Source organism: Amblyraja radiata, chromosome 1 (assembly GCF_010909765.2).
Source record: "Amblyraja radiata isolate CabotCenter1 chromosome 1, sAmbRad1.1.pri, whole genome shotgun sequence".
In the NCBI taxonomy this organism is placed as follows: Eukaryota; Metazoa; Chordata; class Chondrichthyes; order Rajiformes; family Rajidae; genus Amblyraja; species Amblyraja radiata.
This window is the reverse complement of record NC_045956.1, coordinates 68500501-68514525: the sequence shown is the minus strand read 5'-3', so window position 1 is coordinate 68514525 and position 14025 is coordinate 68500501. Positions and strand designations below refer to the sequence as shown.

At 43.6% G+C, this 14025-nt stretch overlaps 1 protein-coding gene across 3 annotated transcripts in view; it reads left to right on the top strand.

Annotated features, from left to right (window-relative positions):
• Nucleotides 1-14025, top strand: part of prdm5 (PR/SET domain 5) — a 304708-nt gene that overhangs the window by 53029 nt on the left and 237654 nt on the right. The gene's annotated exons all lie outside the window — the stretch shown is intronic.

Sequence of the window (14025 nt, the reverse complement as noted above, 5' to 3'; positions counted from 1 at the left end):
AAAGTACAGGACTTGGATTTCTGTTTCCTACCATATCTTCCATGTTACAATCAGTCAATAACTTTCATTGCTGGGATGATGAATGAAGGAGGGTTGTAACTAGAAAATACAGTTCTGAGAGCAACTGCATCATCGCAGAGGCACAATTCTTCTGCAGCCTCACTACAAGCTTAAGTTCAAGTAATTTTGATCATCAAAATTCTTTACAAGTCTATGAGGTGGGTTACTTTATGAACATGGAGGTTCATATTTTGGTATATTCTTATGTCCAAGTTACTTCTCAATGTGTGGTCAAGATACAGGACAAAGCAAGTTATCTCAACTCAGCCTAATTATATGTGAACACACTCATTCTCAATAGAGACACAGGGTCAGAATCAAGCTTTTGACTGCATTTTTTTATGGTTTCAATTTTCTAGGAGAATAAGATAAACTGCAGCCGCAGAATGTATCAGATATTGAATTGGGATTTGCTTTATATTTTTAGAAGCTCACTTCTACAAAATGAAATGTTTAACCTGAAGAGTTCTGGCTCATTTTTCAGTGGAATGTGCCATGTACAATAAGGATCATGAAGCAGTTATTTAATTTGACATGTCCATCATTAAATGGTTTTGGTAATACCATTACTCTGGTTAATATTTTTCAACAAGTCTTATGAAATTAAACCTCCTTCAGAGGTCTCAAATATATAGCTATCTATCAAAAACCTCCCTCGTCTGTGTTCACCTATTACCTGCCACACTTTATCCTGCCTCTCCTCTCTCCCACCTTTCTTACCCCCCAACCCCCCTCCATGCACAATCAGTCTGAGGATAGGTCCCGACCCGAAACGTTACCTAACCATGTTCTCCAGAGATGCTGCCAGACACATTGAATTACTCCAGTAATTTGTGTCCTTTTTTTTACAGAATACAGACTTTTGTATGTACAGTGCTTCCTCCTAATGGCCAAAAGAATGTAATGCATATGAGTGGGAAAATGCAGACTTGGAAATAAATGCCTCTTAATGTTTTTCATGCTAAAATATCACTTTGATGTTATTATAATCAGTTCTGCTTACCAGCATAATCTTGCTATTAGTGCAACCAACCATTTAATGTAAAAGATCATTGAGGAGTCTGACAGAAATAATTTCAATAAGTACTTTATATTTCTGTTTTACTTTGATAGATGCAGAACTGCCGTCAACAGTACAAGTGATAATTTAGTAAAGTGTATATCATAGCATGAAGTGATAGAAGGCAACTTTGTTTTATATTTTTATTAGAAAGGCTCAGTAAAATAATGTCAAACTGAATTGCTCCTATAAAACTTACTGAATCTGTTCTGCAGAATTGTAATTATAGAGTGACTCTCAATACTGAAAAGAGATTAATACATCTTGAGGATTATTGTTATTAAAGTTAAAAGATCAAAAAGTACAGTTATGGCTCTATAGATCACTGAGTAAAACATAATTTTGTAACCAAAGTATGTAGTCTGGGCAGCTGGGCCTGAATCTGTATAAAGTCTTATGTCTTCAGGTTGTAATGGGGCCTTTGTTTCTCCTTAAGCAGACCCTCGGGGTTGAGGAAGACTTGGTTTCATTCCATTCTGTTGCTTTTGAAATCCCCGTGAATCACTGGTGACGTTACATGTTATCAATGAGAGTTTGAGACTATCTATGGTAATCTGGTGCTGGAACGCAGTGCCAGGGGTGTTGGTCGAGTCAGATATGATAGTGGACATTTGGATATGCTGGAATGGACAGATACGGGTTAGACACGAATTAGTCTTCGCATCAAGTTTGGCACAGACATTGTACGCCAAAGAGCTTATTCTTGTCCTATGCAGTTCTATGTTCTACGTTCAATGAGAATTGGCTCCTGATCAGTAGGAAATAATCCATAAATTCAAAGGACCTATTGTGGACCTTTATTGGTGGGTCATGTTGCACAAAAGGGACTTTGGGAGAGAACTTATGTTTTGGAGATGTTTTTTATGAGGCTGTCCTCTTGCGCGTTTCAGTGCTCAAATGATGACGGAGACTGGCCTCTGAAGAGGTGCCACCTCTGACAGGATCTTGTTGCCATTATAAAATAATTTTCATATTTCCAATTTTTACAAATCTTCAGAAAGGCCATATTTTCAGTGGAAATGTAGTCTTGGTGGAAATAGTAGCAATGCTCATTGGTCTCCTGATCTCATCGGTGTTTTTACAAGAAATGTCTGTTTACTTTTCAGTATCCTGTATATTAGTCGTGGAAACACAGATTTCTGGCTTGCAACCAAAATCATGTAATGATGCACTTTTGGCGGTTTCAAGAACGACAACTCAAGTTTCAAACGGATCTTTAATCGAAAGTTCGGTTTTCAGTATACAGGTTCTCTAAACACGTCTGGCCACATCTGTGGTCAGTGCTGAACTAACACGCGAAAGCAAAACCACACAAAAACAAAGCAGCCCCTCCCGAGTCGCATGACCGTAGCTTCCGAACGCCGGGTTCGATACCTGCGTGTGCCAGCAGGCGCCGTTACATGGCCCCCCCCCCAGAATCCGCGGTACGGAAACACACGGGTAACCGGACGGTGCGACCGGAACGCGTAGTCCGAGGTCGTGGGGCGAGCGTAACAGTAGGGGCCTGCAAAACAGAACCGGAGGGACGCGAAGAACGCAAACGAGGGACAGGCGTAACAAAGGGGACCGGAGAAACATGAACGGGGGTAACAGGTGCAGAGGGCGGCAGAATGGCCGGTGGACGATCTCTACGCCATTGTCACCGGGCTATCCTCGTCGACGTGTGCTGGCTTAAGGCGGCTCACGGAGACGAACTCCTCCTGCCCACCCATGTCCAATGTAAACGTCGAGGCACCAATATTCAGCACCCTGTACGGACCCTCGTACACCTGCTGAAACGGCGAGCGGTGAGCATCTCTACGGAGAAAAACATAAGTACAATCCCGTAACATAGTAGGCACATGCACCGCAGACGAACCATGCAGGGAAGTAGGGAATGGGACCAAAGCGCGCGCCAGCTCGCGAAGGTCAGCTAACAACGCCGAAACCGGGACCTCTTGATCCCGGGGGACAGGCAGGAAATCCCCAGGAACTCGCTAAACCGAGCCGTAAGCCAACCCGGCCGAGGAGGCTTTGAGGTCCTCCTTAGGCATGGTTCTGATACCTAGGAGGACCCAAGGCAACTGGTCGACCCAATCTGGGCCGGTGAGTCGAGCTTTCAACGCTGACGAGGTGCCTGTGGAAACGCTCAACCAAACCGTTGGACACTGGGTGATACGCGGTGGTCTGATGCAGCTTCGCGCCATACAGCTTCGCCATACCGCATCACAGAGAGGACGTGAACTGGGCCCCACAATCGGTAGTGATATCGGAGGGAACCCCAAAATGAGCGATCCAATTCGAGACAATGGCCCTCGCGCATGCCTCAGCGGAGGTATCCGTTAATGGTATCGCCTCCGCCCACCTGGTAAACCTGTCCACGATTGTGGTCTGTGAATGCGGTGAAAACGCGCCCCTCCAGGAAATAACAAAAATGGTGGATCGCTAGGCAGAGTGCGAGGAGCTCCCGGTCGAAAGCGCTATACTTAACCGGGGGCTCGTAGCTGCCTGCTGAAAAATGGCAGCAGCACCCAGCGACTACCTACGTGTTGCTTGAGGATGGCGCCTACTGCGGTGAGGGCCGTTAGGGCTGACGCCCTAGGGTGTTCTAACATAGTGGCATTGGCCAATGCAGTCTTAGCCCCCTCAAACTCCTTCTGCGCCTCCTTGGACCAGACCAGGTCCTTAGGCTTACCGGCCAGGCATTGGAACAACGGCCGCATGATGGCGGCTGCTGACGGGACGAATCGGTGGTAGAAATTAACCATCCCTATAAACTCTTGTAGACCCTTGACCAATTGGGGCCCCGGGAAGCGACGGATAGCGTCGATCTTCTCGGGCAGCGGCTGTGCGCCGTGGCAGGTAATGCTGTGACCCAAGAATGAAATGGAACGCAATCCGAACTGGCACTTCGCAGGGTTGATCACCAACCCGTGTTTGCGCAGCCGTTCGAAAAGCAGGCGGAGGTGCCTGACATGCTCTGCCACCAGAATATCATCGAGGTAGATGAATATGAAGCCCAAGGGCTATCCGACCGCCGGACAATCCCCATGTCCTCCATAAGCTGGAACTCGTCTCGTGCGATGCGCAGTTTATCGGGCGGGAGACAGCGCGTGTGGGCGTGTACCGGTGGGCCCTCGGTGGGAATGTGGTGGACCACGCCATGACGGGGTGCGGCCATGTCGTACCGGGGCGTGAGCAACCCTGGGAAATCAGCTTCCTCCTCCTCCTGATGTCAGTTCGGCTGCACCCGCTGAGTGACCAGGGGGCGCGGCCCGCCATCTGTGTGCCCACAGTTCATCAGCTCTCTCCGCGAGTTGTTGGGGGGTCACTGAAATCGGCCCCGGAGCACTAGTTGGACTTCGTCAGGCATCTGCTCCAGGAACGCCTGTTCGAAAAGCAGACATGGGCTGTGCCCGTCCATCAGGGCTAACATCTTCGCCATGATGGTGGATGGCCGCCGATCGCCGACACAGTCCATGTGCAGCAGCATCGCTGCCCTGTCTCTGCGGCTGAGACCGTAAGCGTGGAACAGCAGGGCCTTCAGCCCTTCGTATTTGGCGATGGACGGCAGGTCCCTGATGTAGGGCAACAGCCTCGAGGCACAGTCCTGCGGCAATGCCCCCATTACGTGGAAATACCCTGTGTCATCCGCTACGATGCGATGGAGGTGAAACTGTGCCTCAACGTGGGCGAACCACACCTGAGGTTGGTCAGGCCAAAACGGTGGCAGTTTGAAGGCCAGTGAGCCCTGCCGCGTGTTGGCTGATTCTGTGGGAACACTGTCTTCCTGCATAATTCTCTTGTCTAACGACGGCTAGACAGGTCGGGGTCACCAAATCGGCCGTCTCAAGAACGACAACTGAAGTTTCAAACGGATCTTTAATCGAAAGTTCGTTTTTCAGTATACACACGTTCTCTAGACACGTCTGGCCACATCTGTGGTCATTGCTGAACTAACGCGCAAAAGCAAACCGCGTGAAAACAAGCAGCCCCTCCCGAGTCACGTGACCGCGGCTTCCAAACGCCGGGTTCGATACCTGCGTGCGTCAGCAGGCGCCGCTACACACTCACTTCGCTCTCATCCAGCTGGACGATTGCACCCGTAGATGATACATATATCTGAAGGAAGAGCGGAAGAAAGGTCTAATGATGCAGGAAGTCTTGTTTCCCAGATGTATCAGTAAATTCATTGCAATTAAGTTTTCTTATGACTTTGCAACTTCAGGTTATGAAGAGTTGCCTAGAAGTTTAAAATATCTCTGTAATATAGATCTGGAATAATTTAAACCATGGCAAAGCACAAAGCCACATGACACATGATGGAATGTGGTCATGACTGTGGATCGGGTGAGAAATTATGCACTGCTTGTTGCTGACAGCCATTTCTGTAACATCTATTTCAATGGCTCTGACAAGATGTTGCCAACACAAGGCTCTTTAATCATCTTCTGCACATTCACTGACACGGATAAAATTGAAAACTGGGGTGTCATGTAGCATGCCTATTTCTTGGAAATAACTGGATTTTCTGGAGGTTTACTTTGAAATTGTCTTAGGTTATTTGATTTCTAAAGCTACAGCATTGATTAGCATTACAAAGGACAACAGTGAAGCCTCATGACAGTTTATGCAAATCTCTTTGGCTGTGAGATAATTACAAATCATCAACCAGTCTGCATATTGTGAAAACTCTCATAAAAAATCTCTGGCTGGATGGAAGTCCAGTAATAGTTTAATTAACTTTGCCTGGATGTTAATCAGATGAACACAGATTTATGGCACTGTTTGGGAGACTTAATTAAACAAACATTTTTTTTTTTGTATTTTGCTTTCTGGTGTCGCATTGTCTCGGGATACTTTAGTCAAAACTGGAGCTGTTGTACACATATGTGTGCCTGCTTGAAGTTTATTTTGAAATTTTTTGAAGACTGAAAATGAAGATTATTTGTAAGTAATCATAACAAATGTTTTGCAATATGTTGTTGGGCTGTCTTGGTTTAATGTGAAATTAAACAGCAGGATTTTACTGGTGCATCGTTATAAAGATTTGCATGTGGATCTGGAAAGAAGGTACATAAATGGCCATGTAAAGACATCCACATCCAAACAGCTCTTGTTATTTACCATTTTGAATCAATATGTTTCACATTTATCCTTGTTTAGATCTTAGTATGTAGATCAAAGTCACTTTTTCTAACCTCCTTTTAACTTTCCTTTCTAATTTACTTAAAATATAAAATGCTGTGAATGTTCACCAGAGCAAGCACCATCTGTGAAGAGGGAAGTTTTCATTTCTCGTCAATGCTTTTGGATCACCCCTTCTTTTGGAATGATGACACTTTGTTAGGATACTGTTTCATAAATGGTGGCAGGCTCCCATAGCCATTGCTCACATCAGTGTGGGGAGCCCTCCCTTGTCTGTTGAAGGTGGCATCACACAGGCAGTTGCATGGAGAATTAAGTGGTGTGCTGAGAAATGCCGTACCATTGTCGAGTTTGGTTGAATCCTCATTGAGCTAGTGCAGGGTCATCTCCCTCTATATCAGTGCTCTGCGGTTTACCCCAAACCAATGTATCACTTCCAGAGAAGTTTTGAAGGAAGCCTTTACAGCAAGCAGAGTGTCTTGTGTCTTTACAGAGTGTCTTTACAGCAAGCAGAGTGCACTAGAGAGTTAGATAGAGATCTAGGGGCAAGGGATATGGGGAGAAGGCAGGCACGGGTTATTGATAGGGGACGATCAGCCATGATCACAATGAATGGCGGTGCTGGCTCGAAGGGCCGAATGGTCTCCTCCTGCACCTATTTTCTATGTTTCTATGTAAGCATCCACTTTACTTTGGTGGATGTTCAATCAGTTATCAGACAGATTGTAATGTCTACTATGGAGAGATTGATGGTAGTAAAAAAAAAATTAGGAGCTGGAAAAAATTGATAAGAAGAGCCATGTAATGGTTGGCAAGCAAATTGTAAAGAGGATATAAGGGCTTTTCAAAGAAGTGTGTGGGCAAAGATCTGGTAATGTGAGGAAAATGTGTAATTGTCCATTTTGGCAGGAAGAATACAAAACCCCATATGTTTAAATGTTGAGAGATTGTAGAGCTCTGAGAGACAGAGATCTGATTGTTCCTGAGTATGATTCGTGATTGGTAAATACGGTGATACAGCAAGTTGTTTAGTTTGTTTAGAGATAGAGTGTGGATCAGCCCTTTGGCGCTGATCAGCAATCACCTATACACTAGTACTATTTTACACACTCGGGACCATTCACAGAAGCCAATTAACCTACAAACGTGCACGTCTTTGGAATGTGGGAGGAAACTGGAGCAACTAGAGAAAACTCACGTGGTCACAGGGAGAATGTGCAACTTCGTATAGACAGCAATGTGTAGAAATGAACTGCACATGCTAGTTTATATCTAAGATGTTCCATATAGTCTGCACCTGTAGTCAGTATCAAACCTGGGTCTCTGATGCTGTAAGGCAGCAACTCTACCACTGTGCCATTGTCCTCGGGTAATTAAGGAAACCAACATAATATTGTAATTTATTGTCACGGGAACATGAAAGTTGGGCGGTTATGCTTCAGTTATGGACTCAATGAGACCACATCAGAAGTACTTGGTACAGTATTGCTCTCTTTATTTTAGGAAGAATGTAAATGTACTGAAAGGATTTCTGACAAGATATACTGGATTAACTTCTAGAATTAATGAGTTGTCTAATGATGAAGGTTGGACAGGCTATGCTTGTACCTGCTGGAATTTAAAACAGTGAAAGGAGGCGTGATTGAAGCATATCAGATCCTAAGGATGTTTTCTCGTAGGAGAATCTAGCATCAAGGATCACTAAAAATAAGGATCTGCCCATTTAAGACAGAGATGGGGAGACATGTTTTAATTTATCTCGGAGGATTGTAAATCTTTGGAACTCTCTTCTTCAAAGGCTGTTGGAAGAGACTTTGATTATTTTTAAGGCAGATGTAGATCGTGGTGACATTATCACAGGTAGAAGAGAGTGTAGAGTTAAGGTTACAGTCACAAAATGCTGGAGTAAGGTCCCGACCCGAAATGTCATCTATCCATGTTCTCCAGGGATGCTGCCTGACCCATTGAGTTACTCCAGCACTTTGCTTCTTTTTAATGTTAGTCAGATCAGTTGTGACCCAACTGAAAGGTGGGGTAGGCAAATGGGATGAATGGTCTTCCAATATGTTGTGTGTTTTGTGTATCAGCGAGGTCAGTATTTGACAATTCCCCCGTATTTCCCTACTCCTCACCCCATCAACATTGTACATTGCCCGTCAGTCAGTGAGGAATGACTGATCCAGCAGCTTCCTAAATCAGGTTGTTCCCAACTAAGTCAAGGCACCAGATAATCACGGATTATGAGCCTGTCCAGCAGTTATGTTGATGCTTCTGTAAAGTACCTCCGAGTACAGTTAACAATCTTCTTAGAAGAAAAAGATCATATTTGGACAGGTTACAATTGTGCAAAGTCGTCATCAGCCACATCAGCAGTCCTCTACTTGTAACCAAGTCAGATATTGGAGAGATAATAGAACTATTGTGTATTGTCTATTGTCTCTCTGAGAATAGATGAACTGTGGCATTCCCCTAGGTATGTGGTCATGATTGCTGTTGTCGGCTACAGACCACTTATTTACACAGTGGTATGCTTGTCCATTTGTGTATGTTGTTGGCTGATCTATCTGTTCCCTGAAGGAGATGTGCAGTCAATGATGCCTATCTGCATGGTGAATAAATCATAGCTAAGGTGTTCCAAAAGCTCTTCTGTTGACTGCTGCATTTAATGCATAAGGTGATGGATGGCTACATACAAAGTACTGGTTCCTTGCTTAATGGGGCTATGAGCTGCACACTGTCAAGTGTAATATCTGAAAGGATCCAGTGGCAAGGAAAATGAGACCCACAAAGAAAGTCATACGCCCCTTTGAATGGGTTTTCTAAGACGCTGTAAAAATCTTTCTGGACATGATTAGTTTCCTGTCTACTCTCAGATGTTCAAAGAAGTGACATTTGACATCTGTGGTGTACTGGTTATGACCTCCTTTATGCCCTGCATATCGTCCTCCCAATCTTTGTCACTATCATTTATGCTTTAGAGCGCATAACATAGAACAGTGCAGCACAGGTCTGTGCCAAACATGTTGCCCAGTTAAACTAATCTCCTTTGCCTGCATGTGATCCACATTCCTCTGTTCCCTGCATATCCATGTGCTTATCTAAAAGCATCTTAAACATTACTATTGTATCTGCTTTTACCACCACTCTGTGTTAAAAATATTCTTACCCCGCACATCTTCTTCACATACATTCCCCCTCGCCTCTCAAAAATATGCTTCCTTGTCTTTGTCATTTGTTCCCAAGGAAAAGGGGTCAGGCTGTCTACTGTATCTATAGCTCTCATAATTTGAGAAGGGCCTGAAGAAGGGCCTTGACCTGAAACATCACCCTGTTCCTTCTCTCCAGAGATACTGCCTGTCCCGCTGAGTTGCTCCAGCATTTTGCGTCTATTTTCAGTGTAAACCAGCATCTGCAGTCTCTTCCTACACGCTCTCATAATTTTATATATTATCTTCAGTTTGTCCCCTCACAGCAGGGAGAAAACAATCCAAATTTGTCCAAGCTCTACTGATAACTAACACCCCCTAATCCTGACAGCATTCTGGTAACCTCTTCTGCACTCTCTCCAAATTCTTCTCATGCGCCTGTCCCACTCCTTTGCTTTCCTTCTTCATCTTTCTCCTCAAATTATGCCTATTCCACTATTTGTCTTTGTTCCTCATTGAATGAACATGGGAGTTTCAACAGTTGCAATAACAGACTTTAGAGAGTGCAACTCACTGCCAAGTACAAATGTGTATGCAATCATAAAATGGGATGCAGTATGGAAACTGGCCCTTCAGCCCACTTTAGTTTCCTATCCATAACCCTTCAATGAACCAATCTTCAGATCTTGGGCATTCAAGTCTGGTGAGACGGTGTCAAACAAGATGTCCATGCCCAACCTTGATAAGGCCATTGAGAAAGCAAAGAGATACTTTGTCTAAACGGCAGGATCAATCATACATTTGCATGCCATTACTTCCTATAAGGGGAAACTTATGGGCCTGTCCCACTTAGGCGACTTTTTAGGTGACTGCAGGAGACGATGCGGAAAGTGAGAACAACATTGTATCTTTTCAGACCTCCACAGCCCTTCACGAGCATCTGGCCCTGATAGTGTACTTGGCTGCATTCTTAAAATCTATGCGGACCGACTGGCTGGAGTTTTTGCAAACATCTTCAACCTCTCACTAATATGGTCTGAAATCCCTGCAAATTTAAATGGGCATCCATATTACTTCAGCCCAAAAAGAGCGACATTCATCAATGACTATCAACACGTTTGGGGTGATGAAATGCTTTGAGAGGTTGGTTATGACACATATCAACTACTGCCTTTTAAGGACCTTGACCACTACAATTTGCCTATCACTACAACAGATCAACAGCGGATACCATCCTGCTGGGTCTTCATTCTGCAGCAGTTCACTTAGATGATAAGAATACATATATCAAGCTGTTGTTTATCGACTATGGTGCAGTGTTCAACGCCATCATTCCCTCTCAACTTATCATTAAATTCTGGGAATTGGGTCTCTGCTCGTTCCTATGCAAATGGATCCTCCACTTCCTCATCAGCAGACCACAATCAGTATGAATTAGCAATAACATTTCCTCCTTGATGACCAGCAACACAGGTCCACCTCAAGGCTGTGTGCCCTGTCCCCCGTTCTACTCTCTCTATACGCATGACTGAGTAGCAGACACCGTTCCAAAGTCACCTTTCAATTTACTGATGATATCATTGTCATTGGACGAGTAACAGAACCAAAGTGTCACAGTACAAAAAGATTGGTAATCTGATTGTATGGTGACAAAACAACATTAACAGAACCAAGGTGCTGATTATTGACTTCAGGAAGGGAAAGTCAAGGATCCATGAACCTGTCTTCATCATTGGGATAGCAATGAGAGCATCAACAGCTTCCTTGGCAAGCATATCTCTGAAGATCTGTCCTCGATCACACCTCCTTGGCCACACTCTCATCTCACTACTACTATTGGGAAGAAGGTACAGGAGCCTAAGAACCATGGCCGCCAGTTTAAGAACTGTTTCTTCCCACTAACCATTAGGCTCTTCCACACTATACAACATCAAGCACAACCCAACCTTGGCAACAATCTGCTATAGAATTTGTTTTGGTTGCACTAAGTATTTCAGGTTTGCACTTTTATGGTCTGGTTACATGGTATGACTGATCATTAATTTATTGTATTATTAATGATTCTATAGTTATTTGTGTTATTGCATTAATGTGCTTGTAAAGCTGCAGCATGTAAGAATTTCATTGTTCAGCCATGATCACTTTGAATGGCGGTGCTGACTCGAAGGGCCGAATGGCATACTCCTGCACCTATTGTCTATTATTCCTCTCCCGATACATATGACAATTAAGCGCCCGACCATCAAGCACCCATTTTTACACTCATTTGCACTACCCAATTATTTTTCTCCCTAAATTTCTATCAACTCTCCCCTCCTTCTCCAGTTTCTATCAGTCGTTTACACATTGGCCAATTAACCTATAAACCTGCACAGTTTTGAGTTGGAGGAAACCAGAGCACCAATAGGAAACCGATGTGATGACAGGGAGAATGTGCAAACTAACTACACACAGGCAGCACCAGAGGCCAGGATTGAACCTGGGTCACGAGCTGTGAGGAAGCCGTGCCACCAGCATTAATAAAAGGTTTGTTTGTCATCTATTGCATAGCAATTCATCTAAAGTGTGCTGTGCAGGTAACAGTATTTGTAACTTTGGAAACTTAATAACATTAAAACACTTGTGTGTTCAATCTCCAGGGTATAATTCAGAACTATTTTTTTTCTATATCACATTTGCACATCTATACTCCAGCAACTCCTATAGTCTCACCTGGAAGGCCATAGTCTGTAGGATTTTGGGAATGCTTATGTTTTTTCCTCCATACTGCCTCAAAATATATGGTTCCCTCATTATTGCTGGATCTTCATACTGCAACTCCCTGTCCAGCTGAATTCTGTAATTACCCTGTTCAGAAGGCAGCCCAGCTCTGTTTTGTCAAGTTCTGTTAGAGAGACGATGAATATTGGCCTTGCCAGCAACATCTAAATCTCACAAATTAATTTAATGAAGTCCAAATATTCGCATGACGGATTTAACTTGGAGTCAGTTATTTACAGCATCAACTAAAGCCATAACTTGTACCTATAGGTATACTTGACATTTCATGTGAATCTTGATACAAGAAATTTCAATATATTATGAGATCTTCTTTGGCAGTCTTAAATAAATGATTGATTTGGAGAACCTCTGTGTTTCATGTTTTCATCTTTCATGTTTTTATTCCACAAACTTGTTAAAATTAAGGGAGCATTAAAAGGTACTTCCATTTCTATCATTGTTTATAGAGCTGTTCAGTGACATTTTATACATCACTAATCTTGGGTGGAATTTATTTTCCTTTGGCACAAGGATTCTCTTGTGATTGCTCTACTCTCATTCCATGGTAAAGAAGACATATACTTGTTTATTAATTGATTGTAGCATATGTGACATTGATTCAGAATATTTTTACATTGCCCTGGATCTTTTTACATTAACCACCATCTGACCTGCCACTCTGCTATTGGGAACAAAAACACAAAATGGTGGATGCATTCGGACAACACGGTGGTGCAGGGGTAGAGTTGCTGCTTTACAGTGCTTGCAGTGCCGGAGACCCGGGTTTGATCCCGACTACGGGTGCTGTCGGTCTGGAGTTTGTTTGGTCTCCCTGTGACCGCGTGGGTTTTCTCCGAGATCTTCTGTTTCCTCTCACACTCCAAAGACGTAGTTTGTAGGTAAATTGGCTTGGTGTATGTGTAAATTGTTCCTAGTGTGTGTAGGGTAGATTTAATGTGCAGAGATCGCTGGTCGGCACGGACTCGGTGGGCCGAAGGTCCTGTTTCTACGCTATATCTCTAAACTAAACTAAGAACTAAATGAGCATTTAATAGATCTAGCAGCATCTGAGGAAAAAAATGTCCCATTAATATGTCCCATCAAATACTCTGTCAGAAGTCTGCAGTTTGACTCTCCATTAAGGTCAACAGTAGATCACTGATGTACAGTGGTGGACTGATGGTGGAATGAGGACTCCATTCATCCAGACCAGGCTGCCCATTCTGGGAAAAGGATATGTGCTTGAGTTACATCATTTAATGTTTTCAACTGCCTGTAAGTAGATCTCAAATTTATTTTCATTTATTTAAATCCTCTTAAATAAATGTAAAATATCTACTGTTCAGACACATTTAAACACAGTTAAAAAGTCTTTGTTTAGGGAACAAAGGCTCGGGATGCACTGCTCAAGACCATTGTCGCTTGGAACCTGTTCCTAATAATGGACACCTGATAGATACAGAAGATTAGCTCGATTGGGTCACTATGATGAGAAAAATGACGCTTGGCTGGGTGGGCTGGCATTCTGCGCTGGATCACTATGGCATATTCAATGAATTGTGGCTGTGTTCCTCACAAATAATCTTTGGATGAAAAGTGACTTCAAGAGAGCCCAGCCAGCTCTAAATGGTTTCATTTTCATTCCTTTTCATCTCTAACATTTGTCCACCCATCTGACAATAAAATCCCACCCGTAGTCACCTATCAATTGCCATTTTGATGCATACCCATCTCTTTTTACTCCTCTACTACAATTAGTCTGTAGAAGGGCTCCTACCTGAAACATTGCTTATCCATTCCCTCCAGAGATGTTGCCTGACCCGCTGAGTTACTCCAGCATTTTGGGTATTAATCAATATTCTCAGGCTGACT